Source organism: Aotus nancymaae, unplaced genomic scaffold (assembly GCF_030222135.1).
Source record: "Aotus nancymaae isolate 86718 unplaced genomic scaffold, 86718_ANA_hifiasm-v0.15.2.pri h1tg000004l, whole genome shotgun sequence".
In the NCBI taxonomy this organism is placed as follows: Eukaryota; Metazoa; Chordata; class Mammalia; order Primates; family Aotidae; genus Aotus; species Aotus nancymaae.
In genome coordinates, this window is record NW_026988415.1 from 21,744,425 (window position 1) to 21,758,303 (window position 13,879).

Here is a 13,879-nt window from a genome sequence, read left to right on the forward strand (position 1 = left end):
AATCAGAAGCATGTCTGTATGCAAATAGCAAACAATCTGAAAAAGAAATCAAAAAAGTAATTTCATTAAAATAGCTACAAATATAATAAAATACCTGAGAATAAACTTAAAGAAGTAAAGGAACTCTACAATGAAAACTATAATACATTGATGTAATAAATTGAAGATGACACAAAATAATGAAAAAATTCTATGCTCATGGATTAGAAAAATCCAAATTGTTAAAATATCTATACAACCCAAATCAATCTAAAGATTCAGTGCAATCTCTATAAAAATACCAATAATATTTTTCACAGAAATAGAAAAAAAAATCCTAAAATTATATAGAAACAGAAAAGCCAAAGCTATTCTGCACAAAAAAAGTTAAACTGTGGAAATCACCTTACCTGACTTCAATTGTATTACAGAGATATAGTAACCAAAACAGTATGGTATTGGCATAGAGACAGATACATAGAACAATGGAACAGAAGAGAGAAGACATAAACAAATCCACACATCAACAGTGAACTCATTTTTGAGAAAGGTTCCAAGAATATACATTGGGGGAAAGCACAGTTGTTTTAATAAATGGTGCTGGAAAAACTTGATATCAATATGCAGTCAAAAGAAACTGGAGTCCTATCTTCCAATTATACAAAATCAAATCACAATGAATTAAAGACTTAAATATAAGACCTCTCTGTATGAAACTGCTAAAAGAAAACATTGGAAATGGGCAAAGATTTTTTTAGTAATACCCTATAAGCATAAGCAATCAAAACAAAAATGGACAAGCTGGATCCAACCAAGTCAAAAGGCTTCTGCACAGCAATGGAAACAATGAAGTGGAGAGACAACTCACAGAATGGGAGAAAATATTTGCAAACTACTCATCGGACGAGAGATTAATAACCAGAATATATAAGTAGCTCAAACAGCTCAACAGGAAAAAAAATCTAAACATCTGATTAAAAATGGAAAAAAAGCTGAATGAATATTTCTCCAAAAGAAGACATACAAATGGCAAACAAGTATATGACAAGGTGCTCAACATTACATTTTTCATCAGGGAATTCATCAAAACTACAATAAGGTATCATCTCACCCCAGTTAAAATAACTTTCTTCCAAAAGAGAGGCAATAACAAATGCTGGCAAGTTTGTGGAGAAAAAGAAACCTTCATACAATATTGGTGGGAATGTAAGTTACTACAACCACAATGTAAAACAATTTGGAGGTTTCTTAAACTTTAAAAGCAGAACTGCCACTGTTCTGTATATACACAATAGAAAGGAAATCAGTATATCAACGATATATCTGCACTCCTATACTTATTGTAACAGTATTCACAATAGCCAAAATGTGGAAACCACCTAAGTGTCCATCAACAGATGAATTAATAAAGAAAATTTGGTACATATACACAATGGAATACTATTCAGTCATAAAAAGAAATGAGATCCTATCATTTGCAACAACATGGATGGTGTTGAAGGTCATGATGTTAAGTAAAATAAGTCAAGCACAAAAAGACAAACTTCATACATTTTAACTCCTTTGTGGGAGCTAAACAATAGACCAATTGAATTCATGGATATTGAAAGTAAAATGATAGTTATCAGAGGTTGGAAAGTGTAGTAGGGTGTTGGGAAGGAAGTCGGTGTGGTTAATGTATACAAAAATAGTGGAAGGAATCAATAAGATCCAGTGTTTGATAGCACAGTAGGATGACTGCAGTCAATAACAATTTAATAATACATTTTAAAATAACTAAAAGAGTATAATTGGATTGTTTCCCACACAAAGAATAAATGCTTCAGGTTATGGATTCCCCATTTCTCCTGATCCTGATATGATTATTATACATTGCATGACTGGTTTAAAAAATTAAAACAAAATTAGTATATAAAATGAAAACAGAAGATAGATTTTGGTGTTATTGTAAATATATTTTTTTAAATTACCTTTTCTTTCTGCTAGTTTTTGGTATCTGCAAATGAAATTTGATTTTCTATAGTGAATTTTGTTAACAGCCACCTTGCTGAAATTTTACCTTATTCCATGATCTATTTATAAATTATTTTGAGTTATCTGTCAATGAAATCATAAAATCCTTTTCAATCCCTGTAGGTCTGTTCTCTTCCTTTACATTACTGAGTAGGATCTTCAGTGCAGTTTGGAAAAGAAATGGTAATACCAAGCATCCTTGTCTTGGTAATAAGTCAGTAAACTGTGGAATATCTTCAGTGTTCAACAACTATTAACACAGATGTAGACAATTAAATAATTTTTAACATTTTATCATTATTATGTTTGCTCTTAATTTTATAGGTATTTTCCAGATTAAAAATATTCCTTGTTTGCTAAGGTTTTTTTTTTCTTTTTATGAATGGACAAAAATTTTGTTGAATTTTAACAAATGCTTTTTCTTATTTAGAGGTCATTGATTTTTCTCACAAAATGTGCTGGTGTGGTGAGTTATATTAATTGTTTTTTCAAAGTTATTACAACCTCTCTATATTACCACTGTTCTAGTTTACCATTATACTGTCTTTGCCTTTACTATCAACAGCACTAAAGACTTATTTACCCTTAACAGCTCATATTTTAAATATCCCATTTATTCTTTTAAAACTAAGAAATGTCATGGCCCAGGTTATATCATCATCAGTCTGAGTTTTAACTCCCCTTCAATTTGTGGGCAACTTGTTTGTGACCAACATCTCTCTACCTTTTATCTCATGAGTAAATAAGGTTTTTAAATTCACTCTCTATATACACATTTATTCGATATACAAAAATTTTACTTTCCCTCAGGAGAGAAAAATCTAGATATGGTCAACAAAATTTTTCCCTCACATCAAAAGTTTACAGAAAACAGTTCTGTTTTCAAAATAACTCTCTAGGTCTAAAGCCCCAAGGGAAGGGTACAAGTAAAGGTGAGAAAAAATTGATTGGAATCAAGGAATATATTGAAGTATCATTGTGGAGCATTCTCTTTCTTTTCAGTTGTTAGATAAGTGCATTGGAACAACAACAAAAAAAAAAATGATGACCTTAATAGATAAGGTTGAAATGAAGTAAAAAGGCTTTCACTTCCTATTTCACCCTGAAGGTTGATTTTTATCAGTACACTTAAATGCATTTGGAAAGAATGATTATGGGCAGGGGTGAGGTTTTAATTCACCTTTTTCATTTCCCATCCTTATTGATCAATTATATTTCTTAGGATTGTCACCCAGCCATTTGTTTCTTAGTTTTAGTATTAAGTTAAGTAATTTTATGTAAGTAGAAATCTAATATTTTATTTTTATTTTTTTATTTTTTTTAAAGAAAGAAAAAAGAAAAGAAAGTAAGTTCTTTTTTTTTTTTTTTTAAAGAAAGAAAGAGAAAGAATAAAGAAGAGGAGGAAAAAGGAAGAGAAAGAGAGAGAGAGAATGGGAGTATTGCTTTCTTGCCCAGGCTAGAATGCAGTTGAGTAATGGGTATTGAGAACCTCTTTTATACCAATAATTATACTTGATGTAAACAGGAAGGAATAAGGGAAGAAAATAACAAACGAACAGCCAACCAATATTTCATTTAAACCTATGAAATGCTATGCGATTACTGAGGAGTGATTTACTTCCAATTATGTAGTCACTTATGGAATAGGTGTGAGGTGGTAATGTATGTTTTATGTATTTGAAGTGGAGAGTTCTATAAATGTTTATTAAGTTTACTTGTTCTGGGTCTGAGTTCAAGTCCTGGATGTCCTTGTTAATTTTCTGTCTCGTTGATCTATAAAATCGTTAGCTCTTCTTGTTACATTGATCCTTTTGACATTATGTAATGTCCTTCTTTGCCTCTTTTGTTCTTTGTTACTTTAAAGTCTACCTTATCAGAGGCGAGAATTGCATCTCCTGCTTTTTATTTGTTTATTTTTACTCTCTGATTGGTTGATAAATCTTCCTCCTTCTCTTTGTTTTGAGTCTTTGTGTATCATTGCATGTGAGATGGGTCTGGATGCAGCATAGCAATGGGTTTTGGCTTTTTATCCAATTAGAATATATATAACTTTAATACTAGCATTTGATGCTAGCTGGCTGTTTTGCCCATTAGTTAGTGTAAATTTTTCGTTGTATTAATGTTCTTTTCTTTTTGATATATTTTTGGAAAGGCTGATATTGGTTGTTCCTTTATATGTATAGTGCTTCTTTCAGAAGCTCTTGTAAAGCAGGCCTGGTGGTGGTGAACTCTCTAAGTACTTGTTTGTTTGCAAAGGATTTAATTTTTCCTTCGATTATGCAGCTTAGTTTGGCTGGATAGGAAATTCTGGGTTGAAAGTTCTTTTCTTTAAGGATGTTAAATATTGGTCCCCACTCTTTTCTGGCTTGTAGGGTTTCTGCTGAGAGATCTGCTGTAAGTCTGATAGGTTTCCCTTTATGGGTAACCTGACCTTTCTCTCTGGCTGCCCTTAGTATTTTCTCCTTCATTTCAACCCTAATAAATCTGGCAATTATGTGCCTTGGGGTTGGTCTTCTTGAAGAATATCTTTGTGGTGTTCTCTGTATTACCTGGAGTTGAATATTACCTTGCCTTGCCAGGTTGGGAAAATTTTCCTGAATGTTATCCTGAAGAGTATTTTCCAACTTGGATTCATTCTCTTCATCACATTCAGGTACACCTATCAAACGTAAATTAGGTCTTTTCACATAGTCCCATATTTCCTGGAGACTTTGCTCATTCCTTTTCATCCTTTTTTCTCCAATCTTGTCTTCTCGTTTCATTTCGCTGAGCTGGTTCTCGACTTCTGATATCCTTTCTTCTACTTGATCAATTTGACTGTTAAAACTTGTGCATACTTCATGAAGTTCTCTTGTTGTGTTTTTCAGCTCCGTTAATTCACCTATATTCCTCTCCAAATTGTCTATTCTTGTTAGCATTTTGTCAAACCTTTTTTCAAAGTTCTTAGTTTCTTTGCATTGGGTTAGAACAAGTTCTTTTAATTCACAGAAGTTTCTTATCACCCACGTTTTGAAGCCTGCTTCTGTTACTGGAACACACTCGTAATCTATTAAGCCTTGTTTCGTTACTGATGAGGAATTGCGATCCCCTGTAGAGGGAGAGGCATTCTGATTTTGAGTATTCTCTGCCTTTTTACGCTGATTTCTTCCCTTCATTATATATTTATCCGTCTGTTGTCTTTGTAATTACTGACTTTCTAACTAGGTCTCTGAGCAGACGTCCAACTTGTTAATTCCCAGCGCCGAAATCTGAGCAATCCACTGTGCCAGCCAAAACCGCGGTGCTAAGATTGATGGTGCTTTTCTGCCCGGGAATATCCGGACTCTGCACCAAAAACTGGCGCGCTAAGGCACCAGCAAAACCGCCGCGCCGGCCACAAGAGTCGCCCTGGCGACACGTGGGGTTTCTCTGCTGGGAATCTCCTGGTCCGTGAGCAACAAATATTCGTCTGAAAGTGTGGCGTCCTCTCGTTCTCTGCGCTTTCACTGGGAGCTAAGAGCCCGAGCTGCTAGTGATCAGCCATCTTGGATCTCTCTCTCTTATTTTTAATATGACATAGATATTTTGGTGTTTATGTAGTACATATGACTGTAAAATGTGTACACTCTATTGGAGTATGTTAATACTTTCTATTTATGTATTGTATTTCTTGTTCAATTAATTTCAACTATTCCAAGACTTTTTAGTTTTAAACATACTTTTGTCACAGATTCTACTGATGCATATTCCAACATCCTAGTTATTTTTCTACCAGCATAATTTAGCTGCATAAAACTTTTGAGATATAGGATGAGTTTTGTGTGTGCTTGCTATGACCAGATACTGTATGAAGCACTTTCCTCGCATTATGTCACTTAATCTGAACAAAAGTCCTATAAGGAAGATAAAATTTATCTCATTTTATATACGAGAAAAACTGAAACTCAGAAAAGCTAGGTAGCTTACCAATGGTCATGTAGCCAGTTAGTAAGTGCTAGAGTGGGATTAACACTGAGTCAACGCAATCAGTTGTCAAAATCTGGTTGGAAATAAAGTTGGAGCAAGAGAATAGCAAACTACTTAATAGGCATTTATTGATCCATCAAATATTTATTGAGCACTTAACTCTAGGGTAGCCCTGTGTATGCAATAGTTATGTAAGTAAAACCATGATTACACAGGGATTCGTAGCTCAGGCTTTATAAGCTCTAGGTAGATAACTATTTTTGTAATGCTTCTTCTGAGTCAATCTGTGTACTGGATGTTTAACATGCACACTATAACTGGAACCTTACAAAAAACCATTTGAGGTAGCTGTTTTTATTCCCCTTTTATAACCAAGGAAACTTTAAATCAAAGGAATTAAGAAACTTATTGAAGGCTACGTAGTGCACACAGGTTGAACATCCCTAATTACAAAAATTTGAGATCCAAAGTGCTCCAAATTCTGAAACTTTTGAGCTCCAATATGATACCACATGAGAAAATTTCCACATCTGACCTCATGTGATGGGTCATAGTCAAAACTTTGTTTCATGCACAAAATTATTATAAATATTGTGTGAAATTGCCCTTAAGCAATGTGTAAAAGGTTGATATGAAACATAAATAAATTTCATGTTTAAATGTGGTCCCATCCCCAGGATATTTTGTTATATATATGCAAATATTCTAAATCCAAAAAAAGTCTCAAATCTAAAACATTCCTGGCTCCAACCTGTATATGGGATTTTATTTATTCCTAACCAATTATTCCAAACCTTGCAGAATTTTTATGTGTACTTAATGCCATTGATACTTTACAATATAATTACCACAGAATCATGTATCTTGAAAGCATCTTAATAATAATAAAATTCAACACCTTCATACCGAAGCCAGGACTCAAGTCTTGTAATGCTCATGTCAGTGGTAGGTACTTGGGACCCTACTTTTTCTCTAGACCAGGTCCTTATGGATCTGATCTATTACTATAAAAAATTGTTGAATGAAGTTCTTTCTAGCAACTTAGGTTGTTTATAATTCACTTTTTATCTTCTTGTCTCCATCAAAGAAATATATAGACATGTCATGTTACATATCAGTGATATATTTTATTGAAAGGTTTTATGGAAATCCAGGTTAGCCAGGAGTGGTATTTAATTACACAGATCTGGTCAGAGTAGTATTTTCACATATTGTTATAATCACTGTCACTTGATTTTTGTGTTGTAGATCACAAAGTCCTTGAAAGCAGGCCTAGTATAGTATTTGTGTTTGGTCTGACTCAAGCATCTCAACGGAAAGATCTTAAACAACTTATTGAATATTTGTGCAACAGTTTGGTTATAAAATGAAAATAATTATTGTTTGTAGAAATCATTTAGCACAGTGCTATCCAAGTAATACAAACTCAGTACATACTAATTACATATAAAAGGTGATAGGTGAATATTTGGTGAATGAGTAGATGAATGTTTGAATGACAGAAAGCAATGTAACCTAGATTTATAGTTTGCTTTAGAGGAACCTAGCAAAATTGAATAGAAAAAAAACACACAAAATTATCCAATAGCTCTTATCTTACATATTTTTAATTGAACCATCTCTTCACAGATAGTGAAAACGTGATCAGCATTTATAAAACATAGGAGGACATTGATCATTTTATCCACCATCTTAGTTACCACTTGCATTATATTAGATCATTGTTCTAAATTATTGATTCCTTCCCCATCCCATCTCTGTAAACAAAGTATAGCTCTCCACCTCTTGAGTTTAGGTTTAGCCAATTACTTACTTTCACACATGATGTATTTGTTACATTTATAACTATCAAGGATCCCCAAAGGTAAATCACAGTCAGGTGATATCTCCCTTCTATAAAGAGAATAGACTAAAAATGAATATTAAAAATACCAGTGTGACAAAATCATTAATCAAAAATTTACCTCAATAGGCTAATGAAAAGAAGCAGAACACTGGATTCCATACCTAAGGTCTCTACACCGTAAGATATTCATTAATATAATAATTGGTATCTGTGTGCTATTTTAAATACTTCAAAAAGTTTAAAGGAAATACAGCACATATCATATGTAATGATGCACAGGCTAAACAAGATGATGAATTTGTTTGTTTTTGGCTAAGAGTTTATCAACTCCATTGTAAAAATCTTGTAGACAAAACCACATATGTTGCATATAAATGATAAATTTTCCATGTGGCTTTTAGTGGGTGGCTCCAAAACTTCATGTAATTGCAGATTGAAGGAACTGTCCCAGAGATATCTTTGACAGCTGAAGCAATGTTACTGCAAAATGATCACAATGATGGATTTCCTCAGTTTAGTAGCACAGGAAAGTCTGGCCCTTAAGAATTTTTCTAATCTTTAGGTTCCTGTAGGTTTTATAAGGTTACCATGCCCTTTGAAGAATAAAAATATACTTTAGAGATGTTTTTCTAGGAGTCAGTTAACCAAAGTGCAGTTTTCATTAGGCTTGGTTATAGAGAGTTTATGTGTAGAGGCATGTTTACAAAGGTTTGGGACCCTATTTTTACATAGTATTACATCATGACCCAACAGACTAGGATGAAAGACAACTGAAAATTTTTCTCTATAGAATGAGTATAAATTTGGACATTAGAGCAAGCTGTACAGAATGACAGAATCTATATATAGAACCTGACTGAACAAGATGTTGATTTCTACACACTTTTGATGGCTGGAGCAACTCTATTTTGTAACTCTGTCTGGCTCTCCTAAATTATAAAGGAATATGGAAGAAACTCAATTTTCTGAAATTAGTCATTACACTTTAACTTACCGCCTCTTCTTTTCCATTTCAGAAACCTACATTGAATTTTACAGATCAGCAAACCAAGTGCTGTCATATGTCATGTCCAGTTACTTCAGTCACATTGTGTTCATTACAGACACAACCTAATGCTATGTGACTGATGTAATCAGACAATGTATTACACAATGAGGTGTCACCCTGAGATATTTAAAAAGACAGCTTTTTTTTTTAAAGACATTTTAAAGTTGTGATACTAGAAAACAAATAAGTAACTCAATTTGTGTGTGATATGTATGAAAATTAAGGTATGGGAAACAGACCAGAAAGACTTGTAAAGTGTGCATATGTGTGTTTGTGTGTATATATTAATATGTTAAAAGTAGTGAGCTGGAGTGGGTCATAGGAATTTGGCTTTAACTTTTCAAACTATCTTTAAAAGAGAAAAAAACACCGAACAAATTTAAAATAATAAAGGTAGTGTCATTATAAAAATCGATTTGCACAGTTTTAATACAGGACACATAAATTTGATGCTTAAAACTGTTTTATGTGGCCAAGAAATAAAAAATAACTATGTGGAATATTTACTGATAATATTTCCAGTATTACCATTATATCCTAGAATTATGCCAAGCCGTGTATAACTGGTTAAAAAGAACTTAGGATTAATGTCTGAAAGACAGGGAGCAGCTACTAGCTCATGATATTGTTTGGTTATGTCCCCTCTCAAATCACATCTTGAATTGTAGCTTCCATAATTCCTATATGTTATGGCAGGGACGCAGTGGGAAGTAATGAAATCATGAAGGCAGAATTTTCCCATGCTGTTCTCATAATAGTGAGTAAGTCTAATAAGAACTGATGTTTTCATAAAGGGCACTTCCCCTGCACACGCTCCCTTGCCAGCCGCCATGTAAGACATGGTTTTGCTCCTCCTTCACCTTCTGCCATGATTGTGAGGCCTCTCCAGCCATGTGGAACTTAGGAGTCCATTAAACCTCTTTTTCTTTATAAATTACCCAGTCTCTAGTATGTCTTTATTAGCAGTGTGAGAACAGACAAACACACACACTTATTTAATGTTCCATTTTAAGTTCTGTTTTGAATGAATAATCATTAGTTAGCTTAAATAACTCTATGTACCTAGTTGAAACCTGTCACTCTGGGGATATAGTGCATGAAATGGGCCTGTGTTCATAAAATCCCATTAAAACACTGTTGTCTGCACAATTACTATTTTATGTTTACATGATGTTTTTTAAAAAAAGACTTTAATTTGACAGAATGTAAATGCAAAAATATCAGTCAGGGTCTTATAATGATTATGTAGGGGCAAAAGATATATTTCTTTAATCAACTGAAAAACCTCCCTTAGTTCCACTACCTCATTTCCCTGGTCTTATTTTAGGCCTTCATTATCTGTTGCCAAGTTCACTATGGGAAGCTAGCAAGACATTTATTTTGTAAATGAAATGACTACTGCTTTAAAAAATGAAATAAAAACAAGCCAAAGCCACACAAAGAATAACAGCAGCAAAATAAGTGGCTTACAATCACTCTGAAAATGAACAGCCAGAGTAGATTTTAGAAAACTTGTGTAATCTGTAGTTTCTGTAGTTTTGCTGTAAATTTAATTTTATTTTAATCAAAATTATATATGCACAGAGTTTAAAAAGTGAAATTATTCTACATGGTAATAAAGGAAAAGAAATTGTTTGGTTACTCTCAATAACATTCCTGTTCCTCTTAATTACTTATTCCTCTTCTCTAAAACAGATTCTCAACACTTAGAGATTATTTCCACAGTCCTAAATAGTGTGCTTATACTAGTAGTAGTCGTTTTTCTTTCTACTTTCATATTACCTGTTAACTTCCTACTATGGAATATAAGGTTTTATATGAGGGTTTATATTTAGCTTTATGTTCTCCACCTTCAATAAAGAAAAAAATCTCTTTCTTCTCTGTGTCTATTATACTTGTATTACAGTATTTTTAATTAAGGAAGCATTAATTATTTATATATTTATGATGTTTTACTTTCCTTGGAATTAAAAATAGCCTCTTTTTTTTTTTTAACCTCGATTTTCACTGGACTTATAAGTAGTCCATAATTACATTTTCTTTAAAACATGTAAATATCATTTCAATACATTCCAACATAGCAAGTAATCTGTTTCTTTTTTCTTTTTTTTTCTTTTTAAATCTACAAGCAACTCCTCCTGAAACTCTCTGTTCTCTGTTACAACATGGACCAAAATATAGCTTTTATGAAGTATCTTTTGCCATCATTCTGAAAATTCACTTAATTACTGTTTTGAATCCACATCCTTGCATTTCTATATTTTTGTTTACATCCTCATTTTCTTGAGCATATTCTCAAGTTGCTTCCTGGAAAAGGTGAGTGAGAAGCTGTTTTTCAAATTGTTTTCATGTCACAAAATGTCTTTTTTTAATCACTTCCAAATGATAAGCTGGTTATAGTCTGCATTATAAATCACCTTCCCTCATAATCTTGACAGCTATGCTCTTTTGTCTTCTGGTTTTCAGTACTGCCATTGAGAAGCCTGATACCCTATTGATCTGTGATCTTTTGAATGTGATTAGATTACATTTCTCTTCCTGGAAGCTTTAAAGATAATCTCTTTATGTTTCTTTGAGTATTCTTTGAGCCACTTCATCCTAGAATCTCCTATTCTTAAGATCTGCTAAATGTCCTTAAATTATTTATTTGATTTTTTTCTCTTCTATGTTCTTTGTCATTGTTCTAATATTTCCTTTTTTCCTTTCTCCTTTTTTCCTCCTCCTTCCCACCTTTCCTTCTTCCACCTTTCTTTTCCTCTCTTCTTTCTACGTCGTGAAGGAGTACTTCAACTTTATCCTTTCTCTTTTTCTCTTTCTCTCCCTCTCTCTATATATATGTTAAATAAACACACAATATATAACAACTGTTTATGTGTGTGTGTGTGTGTAAGGAGAGAGAGAGAGAGACAGAGGTCCTTTTATATCTCATATTAAATTACTTTTCTTTTCTTTTTTTTTTTTTTTTGAGACGGAGTTTCGCTCTTGTTACCCAGGCTGGAGTGCAATGGCGCGATCTCGGCTCATCGCAACCTCCGCCTCCTGGGTTCAGGCAATTCTCCTGCCTCAGCCTCCCGAGTAGCTGGGATTACAGGCATGCGCCACCATGCCCGGCTAATTTTTTTTTTTGTATTTTTAGTAGAGACGGGGTTTCACCATGTTGACCAGGATGGTCTCAATCTCTTGACCTCGTGATCCACCCACCTCGGCCTCCCAAAGTGCTGGGTACTTATATTTTCTTTATGCCATTGGCTGTGTTTATGATTGCTTGTTTCTTCTGGTTTTTGCTCATGTTAGACCCTTTCCACAATGATTCATTCGTCTTTGCCTGTATTTCATAGCTAAGAAAATGTCCTAAGAAGGTGATTGGAAGGACGATGTACATTATTGGGGCTTGTTGATTTTTGTTATTCACTGTACAATGATTCTGCTGGAAAATTTCACTGAGGAACCTCCAATAGTCAGAGTCTTCATTCTCATTTCTCTGATAAATTAGTCTATATTATTATGACAATAGCTCAAACATTTCCCTGAGAAGAATGATATATATGCATTTTAGCTTGACTTTATTTCCTTAATTCTTAAAATAATTGTAATAGTAATTCATGTTATACATAATGAAAAACTTTTGATTACCTTTTCTTCCCTTTCCAATCTACATTTATATTTAAACTTTTTGAAAGTATTATTGTTATATAATTATTATAACTTGTTTATTGCATTCACTTGTCTAAGCCTAGTCTCATCATCTTCTCTGTATTATTCTCCTAAACTTTTTGTTTTGAGATACTTAGCGATCCACAGGAAGTTGCAATAATAGCACAGAGAAGTTTCTTGTACCCTTGACCTGGTTTCCAATTTCCTTGTTAGAGTGGGTATTTTATATACAGACCCATAACTAATAATTGATCTCTTAAGCATATAATGCTGCTGTTATGCTACAGTGGTTGCAAGTCAGCACTTTAATAGTGAGGAAATATAAATCTGTATATATTACCATAAATCGGAGAAATTATAGAATTCACTGTGAAGTGGAATTCACTCTTATAGACTGATGACAGAAAGCATATCTGGGTTTCAGTGCTCTTCTGGAAGACTTGATATATTGGTTTCAATAAAATCTTATGCTTTCTTTCAAATGTTCTATTAAAATGAATATTAGTAAAATCATGGAACACTGTAATATAGGCAATTATATTTCGGTCTTCAAGTTTTGATAGAGACTGAGAACAATATGGAATTTAAAGAAAGGAATAGACTTCATCCCCGAATAACCAATTAAACAGTATTTAAATAATTACTTACATATGTGTTTCCTTTCTACCGATATGAAGTCATCTGTAATATTGAGATAAACCCATTTACAACTAGATGGGACCTCAGAAAGAATTTAATCCTTTCATTTTACATAGACTTTCTCAAGTCAGATCCAGATTATATGGCTTCTAGTTCAGTGTTTAATCAGACATAATTAATTAATTAACTTGCCATATATTATCACAACATTGAGTACACAAAGTAAATAGAAAAATATAAAATATGAGTAAGTCTACTTTACGTAAGTCACAATCTCAACCTAAAAATTTACCTTCCATTTGAGTTTACTCATTCAAGAGCATTTGAAGAGAAACAGACAAGTATACTCATCTGAAAATACAGAAATAGAAATGAGAATTTTCTTGATCTCTGAGAATTTTTTTTCTAGACCACATAATGTTAGCTTAGGAAAGAGATGAATGGGGCTGGGATGAGTTCTAGAAAAAAAAAAAATTATACGACTCACACATTAGTAAGATAAATTAGCTTAAGTAGGATCTAAAGGGATTGTATTTTTGTTTTATTTGTTTGTTTTCTTATTACAACCTCAAGTCCCCCTGTTAATGATCTGTCCCTAAAAAATAGATACCAATTTTGAAAAGTTGGGGAAAATCTGTGTCAGCTTACATCCATATAGACTTCACATCTAGATGCTAAAATAAAATTATTCGAGGGTTTTTCTCACCAATGTCTACTGACATTTCCCTTTTATGTGCATGTAGGCCACAAGATTA